Below are 12,958 nucleotides of genomic sequence, written 5' to 3'. Positions count from 1 at the left end.
TGCAGGCTTTACCTGATTTTATTCTCACCTTCTGTTTTCTTCTTCTGCATTGTCTGTCACCATGGGTTGGCTCCTCCCCACTTTCTCTTTTTTATTCTTTTCTCTCTTTTTTGCCACACTAAATTGTAATGTGTTTGAACAACTCTGACTTAATATTACCTCTAACAAAAAGCTGGAAACTGCACAAATATTCTTTGTAGGCTCTAAAAGTAGGTTGGCTGAAGTATGATACCTGAACTAATTATTCATTTGTATGCTTGTTTTATAAGTTTGACTTCCATTTCATGATTTTTTTGGTAGCTTTATGTTATTTCTGTTTTCAGCAATGGGTACTTTGACATCTTTCTGTCTCTGAATTGAATTTTCATTTTGCAACGGAAGAGAAGACAACATATTTATTCCATAATGAAAGAGCTAATGAAGTAGAATAACTATTAAATTGAGATGTTTTAGCAAAAAAACAAAAACACAAACCCCAAACGGGTTGTTTTGTTTTATTTTTTTCTAAAACATTTCTAACAATTCCCAGTAGGAATGGGTGGGGCCAGCCTTCCTCATTTACAATCCAGCTGCAGTGAGTCAAGATCCTAGCTTATTCTCCCAATTGTGTAATAAATGCAGAAAAATGATGTGACGGTCACAATTCTCAAATCCATTGCATTGTATTCCACAAAGGATATCCTGGTGGAAGGTGGAAATATGGGAGGGTACCATGATGTAAAGAATTGCCTGGAAATTTCCTTGAGTCATGCATTTTGTAAAACCTTACATTACTGCTATGAGTTAATAAGAGACAGGTTAAACCACTCCCCTCAGGATAGTAAGACTGGTTAAAAACACTGCTCTCAGCCCACACAGTTATAGCTACAGCCTAGGTTAAATGATTCCTCATCCTGGTGTTTTTATTCTCATGTTTAATTACTTCTTTAAAGATTAAGATTATATATAGAAAAAATAATTGTCGTATCAGAGAATACAGGTATAATTTTTCATATATCAGGACTATGTGATGATACTTAAGCAATAGTGTACATACCGTAATATATGTTTAATATCGAGTATGGATAATGAAGGACTTTTCTTTTTCACCTTGTTTATAATGACATTTTATCCAGAGTTTGAATCAAATAAATTCATGTTAACTGTACTATTTTATTGAAATGTTCTAGTCTTATTATTGGATAATTAGAAATAAACATTTGAAGTCTTTATGAATAAATAAGGATGTTTTCCTATGTATACAACTGTACTATTTTCATTAGTAATAAACATCACTTTCAAGAACCTGTCTACATTTGTTTTTGTCAATTAGAGGAAAATTGTAGATCTTAGCAACAGTTGAATTGTAATGACCATTTAAAGACACATGCTATGTAAGCATTGTGTGAAAATGAAAATCTTTCTTTGATTTATCTTTGCGAAGTGAAGATTAGGAGAACTGGAGATGAATTTGGAGCCTCAGTCTTGCCTCAAATTTTGTTGTATTTAATGATGATGGGTCATTATTTGGCCATTCTTAAACTTTACTCTTTTAAACTGTTAGAAACTCTCTTTTTTTTTCCCCGTCATCTGCTTAAGGTAGGAATGGAAGGAAAACTGATGAAGCTGCTTAAAGAAAGATTTGATGGTATAGCTAGCACCAGCTGTCTGTAAGGAGAGGCGAAATGGGTGACCTGTCTAAACAGAAAAGAGAAGACATAAACATGGTAGCAATGATCTAAAGCAATCTTGCATGGGAGGGGCAGGAGGAAAATCAGCTACCAGTTATCTAAGCAGGTGATTCCTCAGTGCGTTGGCCATCAGAAACCTCAGTTTTCAGTTTTTTTCCTTCCTACCTTTGCATGATGTCTTGCTGGCAACAGGACATGAAGAAATCGTAAATCAGTCTTAGAAAATAGGAGGGTGGTCTTACAATGAGAACATTTGGACACAGGATGGGGAACATCACACACCCGGACCTATCGTGGGGTGGGGGGAGGGGGGAGGGATAGCATTAGGAGATATATCTGATGCAAATGACGAGTTAATGGGTGCACCACACCAACATGGCAGATGTATACATATGTAACAAACCTTCACGTTGTGCACATGTACCCTAGAACTTAAAGTATTATATAAAAAAAGAAAAAAAAATAGGAGGGTGGTCTTGATTTGACTCCAAAGACCATATTATAAAAACAAAAAGTAGGGGAAATATGCCTAATAAATATCTGTTGATTGATTAATAAGTGACCTGGTTTTAGGAGAAACAGTGAGTAATAACCCTGCTTTTAAGAAATCTGGTCTGGACAAGCCCTAGTCACTTTTAGCTCATGCTCTCACAATGCTGGTCCACTTTCTAGTTCCTCTGAATTTATGTCCCATATGAACTAGTCCTTATGGGCTGTGCTTCATGAGCTAATCTTGAAATTATCTTCTCACCAAAACTCACATATCTTGTCCCCCCCTACACCCCCTGTTTGTAAGAACAAATGAATTGATGCTAATATGATAATAGGTGTTCAGAAATCAGTCTTTTCCAAGTAACACCAACATTGTGTGTGGACTTTTGGGAAACAGCTCATTATCTCAGATTAATAATTCTCATTGTCAATATTGCACACACCATGGCAGGTTTGGGGAAGAGTGTGCATATTTTCATCAGGTGGGCCTTTCAATGAGCCTCAAAAAATTATTCGTTCATGCCTTTTTCTGTACACTTATATGCTTCCATTCTGTTATTCACTAAAGCTGTATTATAATTTTTTATTCATGTCATTAACTTCCCACTAAACTGAGTTTTTTTTTTGATGTTAGGGCCATGCCTTATTCATTTGCTATTTGCAAAACCAAAGAGTACTTGATGTAGAGTTGGTTTACAATAATGAGCAATTCAGTTATCTTGAAATAATGGGAGGTATCTGTTTTATCACCAGCAAGCAAATGGTTACCTTGTATACCAGGAACAAATTAGGTGGACCCTGAATGGTTTAAAAATCACTTTTAAAGAGATGGTTTACAGAGATTTAAAAATAGCACTAAATATTTCACGAGATAAAATTGATACATTTATATCTACCTTATTCTCATCTGGTAATTCATAGAATGTATGGACTGCTACATTCCATACATTGTATGTCCACATGTAGTAACCTTTCCGAGTTTCCTAACCATAGACTCAGTGAAGAAGGCAGGATGAAGAGGTAGAATGATTTGGGGAGTGGTGGTAGGATAGTAGGAAAAATTTAGGTGCTGTGGCTCAGAGAGGGGTAAAAACTGAGGAGCTTGTGGGGATAGATGGGAACAATAATCAACTTATTTTCTGCTTGTAGAGTTTGGAGTATGAGGCATATAAAGGCGTTTGTTTAATCTTGAAAAATGTTCCTATAAAGTGACTTCATGCTTTGTCTATTTCTTTATCATGTAGGGCAGAAAAAAGGAATCAGAAAGCAAGACATGGGTGAAGGTGTGACTCAGTTCTTCCCTTTCTTAAAAAAAAACCTGAGAGATGAGTAGTTGGTTACACCTTTCAGTTTTATTCAAGTTTCTGTAATTACCTTTTTTGAAATTTAGTGATGATGTGCCTTCAAAATTGATCATGTTTGTCCTGAACATAGCAGCAACTGATTTTGGTATCTCCCCTCAGTTTCCCAGGGTTTTCCCTAAGGGGAAAATTGCTTGACTTCCTATTTCTGTAACTCTATCCTCAGATAGTGGCAGGTATCCTGGTGCTCCAAAGGAAAGTCCCTTAAGAGAGAAGCCTTCAAGCCAGGTTTGTCCAGGACATACTACCCCTAATGTGATGTAGGTATTTGGAAGCATCTATGTGATTCTACACTCCTAGAGAACAGGTGTTAGTTTTGCTCAGTGTTAGATAATTGGCAAATACTCAACAAGACTTATATTGGTGCTGACACAAGATTCTTCTCAGCCACTTTGCCAACTGGTGACCTCCATGGCCAGTGATGCCCCCCCCACCACTCAGGCCTCACTGAACACCAGGCTTGCCACTGGAGGCACCCTGCCTACTTGGCCCACCTGTGTTATAGCTTGTACCCAATGTTCGGTGGTTCCTGAGCTCTTGTCCCATGTCCAAGAAGAATGAGAATAGACTGACAATTTGAAGGGTGAGGATAGCAGAGAAGAATTTTATGGAGCAACAGAACAGCTCTCAGCAGAGATGGGATGTAGGGGTGGTTCCCCAACCCCACAGTTGGGTGGTTTCTCTCTCAATGTGGCTGGTTCTGGGGCTTTTTATGGACTCAGAATGGGGAGTGCATGCTGATTGGTTTGCGACTATGCAAAAAAGGTTAAAGTAAAGACACCATTCAAAGGTGGGCACAACAATGCAGAAAACCAATTAGGAAAGGGTAGGTATGTGTAAAATAGGCAAAGGGTGGGGATCAGTCAGAGGAAAGCATGGCAAACAGGAAGACAGCTTCTCAATCCTGTCTGTGGATTTACCCAGGACTTGTATCTAGGCTTTAAATGGTCTTTGGCTTGAAGGTGGGGTTTCACTGGGGACCCGCCCCTATCTGCCTAGGCATTTGACTGCCTCCTGTCACTGTCACTGCTACTATGAAACCATTGAAGGTTTATGTAAGGGAGGCACTCTGAACATATTCTGGATCAGCAGGGCTGCCTGATGTAAAAATTTTTTATAAAAAGGTTTGTGTAATAACAATTGTTAACTATTTTCTATAATGAATGAAGAAAACCCATTTTTGATTCAGATTTTAAATTGCTCTTGCTTGGAAGGTACAGAAAAATAAAATAGATTAGAAATTCTTCAAAATTTGAGGGAAAACTATATTATAGTGATTTGAAAACAGATATTGGTTTTTTGTTTTCTTTTTTTTTGAGACAGACTCTCACCTTGTCACCCAGGCTGGAGTGCGGTGGCATGATCAGGGCTCACTGCAGCCTTGACCTCTGAGGCACAGGTGATCCTCCCACCTCAGCCTCCCAAGTAGCTGAGACTAGAGGTGCCTGGCACCACTCCTGGCTAATCTTTGTATTTTTTTGTAGAGATGGAGTTTTGCCATTTTGCCCAGGCTGTTCTTAAGAGACTCCTGAGCTCAAGTGGTCTTCCTGCCTCGGCCTTCCAAAGTGTTGGGATTACAGGTGTGAGCCATTGCACTGAGCCTGATTTAATTTTCTACTTGCTTTGTAGTGATAATTGGTTGGGATGTCTCCTCCCCTGCCTTTTTTCTTTTGCCATGGACACCAGTTTTCTACTTTTAAAGTTATCATATAGGAAACTTTCGAGAAATAATTTTTTCCTCAAAGAATTTATGCTTTCTGCTATCTCAGTACCATATTTACTATACATGAGGGAAGGTTAATGATCTAAATTAAAGAAAAATTTATTTTTTACATTTTCTTTTTGAAATACTATTTGAATTTGGGATGCCACAAATAAAATGAGCACCTAAATCTCCTTCTGTCATTTAGTGACAATTTTATTTCTGGCAAATAATCAATAATTCATGTTGCAGTTTTTACCAGGAAAAAGTATTGAGTGGCCTATTTCCAGAGCAGAAGATATTCTTCAAAGTATAAAGAGAAGGAGACTGTTAGGTTGAAATTGCCTTTTTAAAACGTTGCCTGTTTCTTTTAAAAATGTAAAAGTAAAGGTAATTTTATTTCTACAGAAATTTATTTTCCTTATGAAATGATATCCATGACACAGTAGTGGATGGTCTTTCTTCTTCATAAAAGAAAGCTCTAAAACACATGTTGAGGATTAGAAATACCTTCCATTCAATACTGTGGGCCAGGGGAGATTTTTCCATTGCTTCAGTTTTTCTTATTTTACTTTCAGATTTGCCAGTGATGTTTCAAAGTCAAAATTCAACTTGGAATGGCAAAGCTTCAAGCTTAAATGGACTTTCCATTAATGAACAGGTTTAGACATTCTATTTTGAGGACAGTCTTAATTTTGACTTGAAAATATAAAAGTGATAGCTTGGAAAGATCTATAAAATCAAATGATTCCTCTCAGTTTTATTAAACCATGCTGGAGAGAGTAGGAATCTGATAATGTTAATGAGCATGCTATAAAACACTAGCTTTGCCAGTATTTCTGTGCTGTCCAGGCAGGAGCCACACTGACTGATGGCATTGAATCGTTTCTTCTTGTTCCTGGCCTGTGATATACTGTGCTGCTCTCTGTGGACACGTTTACATCAGTACCTCACAGTGACCCTCTCTTGAGATGTCTCAACAGTGCACCAAGTGAAAGTCCTTGCTATCTGTTTCAGAACTCTCTGGATACAGAGGAGAAAGTTACATGGCAACCTGCAGAGATAAACATGTTAACTCGCAATTCAGTTGCCCTAATGTTTCCATCTAAGTGTCTTAGAAAATTTTGTCCCCAGTACTGTTTGATTTAGAGAATAGGGTTGAGTTAAATTATTACCTAAAATATTCACTGTTGAGATAATCTTTTATTGCCAAATGATGTGAATCAAAACATAATGTTTTTAACCTCTCAACTTTTATACTGATTTAAGGAGGAGATAATAGTACTTCTTTCCAGATTATAAAACTGTGCCTCAGGAGCAGAAAGAGGAAGTGAAAAATCTTGAAAATGTTTCCACTTCAAGTTTCCTTCTGTTATCTAGAAGACTGGAAAATATGGTAATTCTAGCCAAGAGAAGTGGTCAGGTAAGACTCAGTTTGCTAGTATTAATCTACTTGTTAAAACCTAAGCCGTGATGGTATAGAACTCACAAGCCCACTCAGGCCTAGAAACTTAACTCCTATTCCAGCTGCTACTGAGCAGGGAAGTGAGTTGTGTTGATGGGCACATGCAATGTCTCTATCTTGCCTCTCCCCTTTAAGTGATGTCTTGTTGCTTTGCATGTTTTGAGTTGCTTGTGGCTTCCAGCTCTGGCATCCTCTTCTCTTCTGGCCATGGTGACCTGTGTGTACTCATGGTTACTATGTGAGCTCAGTGTCTGAGTTTCAAAGTCATAACTTCTCAAAAGGCTGTGTCTGAGGTTGTGCAACACAGTGCTGAGTGGATGAGAGCCCAATGCCCATTGGACTGAGTGGCTACAAACAGAGGCTGAAGGTACAATCTGTTGTTAAAGTGGCCAGTAGAAAGTGGCGGATAAACAATACCATTTCTTTCTTCCTTGTCCAGAAGCTAGACACACTTGTTAAGAAAAGTAGCTAAATAAAAGCAGTTGTTTGTTTGTGAATATTATCAAATTTACATTTCCAAAGGGATAAATTTTTATGAGGATATTGTTATTCTTTTTTATATGCCTATCTTTGGTCTGCTACTTGCTTGGGTATCCTATGTGAGTCTGAAATTATTGAAAAATATGACAACAATCACCCCTCATTTACCCATGGTAAAATTTTATATCTTCTTGACAGGGAGGTCAATTTCTTCTCACTGTTATTTAATCTGAGTTAGGAGAATGCAAAATAATTTTCATATTTGGCTAATCAAAACATAAAAGTAGATATGGGTGAATTTGCTTCATTAAAAGTCACCTGATTACTTCACGGTTAGTATTTCAACTCATTACTTTCTGGGGCTGATTACATAAGAGAGCATGCTCTTCTAAGTCTCCAAACACCTTTTCTCCAGACAGTTCTAGAACAGTGCAGAGTGTAAAAATAAAGGCTACAATGAACCACAAATATTGGCTAAATAGGGATCAGAAAGAGAAGAGGGGAAATAGGTTATGATAAACATATATTTTAAAAACCATTATTTGAACTATGCTTTCCTTAATGAGTTACATTTAGATTCACATTTTATTGCTGACTTGTAAGAAATCAGGTGTTAGGGGCATGGTCAAGGAGAACCTGGAAGGACGAGGGTGTGGTTCCAGTCAACAATGCTGGTGAGAATCTGAGACACAGGTAAGTTTGTGGTGCAGAAGAAGGCAGGGAGAGGGTTCAGAAACGCTAGTAACTGAGCTGTAGATAATGGTTTCAAAGTCAGGGTGGGCCGAGGTCAGCATCAAAGCAGGCAAGCCAAAGGTGAATATTTCTCAAGTCAAGTCAGTGGGTGCCAGAAGCTGCTACTGAATGTGAGAGTCCAACACAGGAGTACTGAAGTCTAAATTGGGGCCTGGTATGGAAAGTCCATGGCAGGTAAAGGGATAAAAAATCAGTAAGCAAAAGGCACACTGTAGAGGTTGGCTTTCATCATGAGGAAGTTTCCTGTTCCTGCTCCCAGGTTTAAATGGCTGCTGAGAGGCAAGAAGTTCTGTCCTGCTGCTGCCTAGGCTCTGCATTAGAAGCAGGCAATTGGAAGAGCCTAGTGGGAGCTGGGAGGTGAAGGAAAGGAATGGTAGTGTGAAAATGACCCAGGGATGCATAGTTTCCCAGGGGAAGCCCTACTGTGCTGGCCACCTAGTTACTCAGCTGGTTTTTAATTCTGAAATTTATATTAGGCTATATACATAGACTTGGTCTAATGATTCTTCTTTTTTGTAAATTAGTCTACATAAAACCATACCAAATGCAGTCTCTGAAATGCAATGGAAAACATTCAGTATATGCACATAATTCTGCCTTATAGTAATAACTTCTAGGCATAGTATTGAAAAGTAAACACAGCTTAATGTCTACTTGATGGCATATGTATTAGTCCGTTTTCCATGCTGCTTCAAAGAACTACCTGAGACTGGGTAATTTATGAAGAAAAGAGATTTAATTGACTCAGAGTTCCACAGGCTGTACAGATGAATGGCTGGGAAGCCTGGGGAAACTTACAATCATGGCAGAAGGCAAAGGAGATGCAAGCATGTCTTACCATGGCAGAGCAGGAGAGAGAGATAGAGTGAGTGAGAGACTGCCACATACTTTTAAACTATCAGATCTTGTGAGAACTCACCATCATGAGAACAGCACAGGGGAAATCAGCCCCCATGATCAAATCACCTCCTACCAGGCCACTCACCTGACATGTGGGGTTTACAATTTGACATGAGATTTGGGTCAGGGCATAGAGCCAAACCATATTATTCCACTCCTGGGCCCTCCCAAATCTCATGTCCTTCTTACATTTCAAAACCAACCATGCCTTCCCAACAGTTCCCCAAAGTCCTAACTCATGCCAGCATTAACTCAAAAGTCCAAGCCCAAAGTCTCATCTGAGACAAGGCAAGTCTCTTATGCCTGTGAGCTTGTAAAATAAAAAAAAGAAGCAGTTACGTCTGTGATACAATGGGGATATGGGCATTGGGTAAATGCTCCCATTCTAAAAGGAAGAATTAGGCCAAAACAAAGGGGCTGCAGGTCCCATGCAAGTCTGAAACCCTGCAGGGGAGTCATTAAATCTTAAAGCTCCAAAATAATCACCTTTGACTCCATGCCTCACATTCAGGGCATGCTGATGCAAGAGATGGGCTCCCAAGGGCTTGGGCAGCTCTGACCCTGTGGCTTTGCAGGGTATAGGCCCCATGGCTGGTTTCACAGGCCGGGATTGAGTGCCTGTGGCTTTTCCAGGAAGATGGTGCACACTGTTGGTGGATCTACTGTTCTGGGGTCTGGAGGACAGCGGCCCTCTTCTCACAGCTCCACTAGGCAGTGCCACAGTGCAGACTGTGTGTGGGAGCTCCAATCCCACATTTCCCTTCTAAATTGCCCTGACAGAGATTCTCCGTGAGGGCTCCTCCCTGTAGCAGACTTCTGCCTGGACATCCAGGCATTTCCATACATCCTCTGAAATCTAGGTGGAGGTTCACAAACCTCAATTCTTGCCTTCTGTGTACTCACAGGCCCAACACCACATGGAAGCCACCAAGGTTTGAGGCTTGCACCCTCTGAAGCCACATCCCAAGCTGAGCTGTACCTTGGCCCCTTTTAACCATGGCTGGAGCTGGAGTGGCTAGGACACAGGGTGCCATGTCCTGAAGCGGCACAGAGCAGTGGGGCCCTGTGCTCAGTCCAGGAAACCATTTTTCCTTCCTAGGCCTCTGAGCCTGTGATGGGAGGTGTTGCCATGAAGATCTCTGAAATGCCCTGGAGACATTTTCCCCATTGTCTTGGCTATTAACATTCAGCTCCTAAAAAAACAAAAATACAAAGAAGAAAAAGAAAGAGGAAGAAAGAAAGAAAGAAAGAAAGAAACATTCAGCTCCTCATTACTTATGCAGATTTCTGCAGCCAACTTGAATTTCTCCCTAGAAAATAGTTTTTTCTTTTTTACTGCATGGTCAGGCTGTAAATTTTCCAAACTTTTATGCTCTGCTTCCCTTTTAAACATAAGTTTCAAACTCAGACCGCCTTTTGTGAACACATATGATTATATGCTCTTAGGAGAAGCCAGGTCACATCGTGAACGCTTTGGGGCTTAGAATTTTTTTCCACCAGATACCCTAAATCATCTCTTTCCAATTCAAAGTTCCACAGATCCCTAGAGAAGGGACACAATGCCACCAGTCTCTTTGCTAAACCATAGCAAGAGTAATCTTTGCTCCAGCTCCCAATAAGTTCCTCATCTCTATCTGAGACCTCCTCAGCCTGGACTTCACTGTCCATATCACTATTAGCATTTTAATCACACACATTCAACAATTCTCTAGGAAGCTCCAAACTTTCCCACATTTTCCTGTCTTCTTCTGAGCTCTTTAAACTGTCCCAATTTCTGCCTTTTACCCAGTTCCAAAGTCATTTCCATATTTTCAGATATCTTTATATCAGTGCCCCACTCTCCTGGTACCAATTTTTTGTTTAGTCCATTCTCACACTGCTATAAAGAACTACCTGAGACTGGGTAATTTATGAAGAAAAGAGGTTTAATTGATTTAGAGTTCCACAGGCTTACCATGAAGCATGACTGGGAGGCCTCAGAAAACTTACAATCATGGCAGAAGGCAAAGGGGAAGTGAACACATCTTACCATGCTGGAGCAAGACAGAGAGCAAAGGGGGAAGTGCCATACAGTTTCAAATAATCAGAACTCATGAGAACTCACTCACTATCAAGAGAAAAGCAAGGGAGAAGTCCACCCTCATGATTCAGTCACCTACCACCAGGTCTCTCCCCCGACATGTGGGGATTACAATTAGAACTGATATTTGGGTGAGGACATGGAGCCAAACCATATCAGCATAAAGAGCAAACTGCCACTGAATGTTGTTGCTACTCTCTTTTTAGTGAGAATGATTGCTTTTATGTTTATAGGAATTGTATTTTTGTTGTCAATTATCCATTTTACAAGTTTATTTCTGGTTTCACTCTTAAATGCCTATTTTTGGACTAAAAAAGTAATGTGTTCCCTCATTTTTAGTTTTCATTTGAGAATGAGGCACCAGTACTTCCTACTAATTCTGAATACTTTATTTTTAAATTACCATTTATTGAGTGTGTCTATGGGTTAAGTACTTTATATGCAATATTTCATGACATTATTTTTACAACTGCCTTCAGCAGTGCTCTCAATCTGTTAAAGATGTTAAATTTGTCTTCCAGCAATTCACAGCTGTGGGGCCTCACAGTTGTTTCCACACAAAATTTAGCATTACTGATTGGAAAAATGAATAGACATTATCATTTCTGAGGTGCCCCTTCTTAAGAACATCACCCAATCAGTAATGCAGCATTAATGCTGAACCCTGATGAAAGGCTGAGCAAAAGTATTTTTCATTCTTTATGATGGTTTTAAAAAGTTATTATAAAATAAGAAATCCTCATTTGAAACTAATTTTGAAATTACATAAAAGTGTGAAGAAAACAAATCAATAGTCTCTCTCTACATATAGCTATTATTGTTTTGATGTCTTTCCTGCTAGTCTTTTTTTCTACCCATATGTATTTTAAGTAATTAGAATAATACTCATTTTCTCCAGATATTATACAAAGAGCATTTTCATTAAAATTATTTAACAATTTTCAAAAACATTTCACTACATAGATCAGATGTAGCAAGCTGATGATATGGGGGCCAAGTATGGCCCATAGACATATTTTCTTTGGACTTTAAAATATTAAAAATGAATTAGTTGTCAGTATTTTAAAATCAGGAGATTTCACATCCCCTAGCCAACTTCACTAGTCTAGGTGACTGGTTTGGCCCCCCTTGGCATATTCTTTCAGAGTTCTGAGATGGCCCTACCAAAACTTACTCTAGCTGTTTACATATAGTGATCTGTTTTAGATTAATTCAATTTTTAAATGGTCAGAATGAACACTATAAGGAATATTATCATATTTTCTGCATTTCTGAATGTTTCCTTAAGAAATATTTCAGAAGTAGATTGATTTCATTGAGGTTTCAAGTGTTTTTTTTTTTTTTTTTTTTAGTTATACTTTCTGGACATTCACCTGACAACAGCCTTCTTTCCATTTGGCCAATCTGTTCATACTGTCAGCTAAGTTGGGTCTCAGACTGACTGCATGGGCATTAGCCAGGCCAGGCCTTCTGCTTGTCTGGGATGGAGGGGCTCTCAGCAGCCAGCAAGAGAGTGTGCCCAGGCCTGACTTTCCACTCACCTCTTTGCTCTAACTAATCTGGCCAGGGTCTCCTTTATTATTGTAAAAATCAAAGATGAGTTAGTACAAGTGAGGTTGTTTTATGTTTTGTTTTGTTTTTTGGGCAGGGTCTCACTCTGTTGCTCAGGCTAGAGTGCAGTGGTGTGATCATGGCTCACTGCAGCTTCGATCTCCTGGGCTCAAGCCTACCTCAGTACCCCCACCCACTGCAAGTAGCTGGGATTACAGGTATGTGCCACCACGCTCGGCTAATTTTTGTATTTTTTGTAGAGACTGGAGTTTCACCATATTGGCCAGGTCTTGAACTCCTGACCTCAGGTGATCCACACACCTTGGCCTCCCAAAGTGTTGGGATTACAGGCGTGAGCCACTGTACCCAGCCACAAGTGAGTTTTGTGATGTTTATTCAATGTACTGGAATATAATGTCACTATAACAATGAATTTTTACTTTAATTATTAAATATATTCTTTTTATTCTCAGTTACAAATTTTGGGGGATTGTTTCAGTGTAT

Source organism: Pan paniscus, chromosome 2 (assembly GCF_029289425.2).
Source record: "Pan paniscus chromosome 2, NHGRI_mPanPan1-v2.0_pri, whole genome shotgun sequence".
Lineage (NCBI taxonomy): Eukaryota > Metazoa > Chordata > Mammalia > Primates > Hominidae > Pan > Pan paniscus.
Note: the sequence above shows the minus strand (reverse complement) of the source record.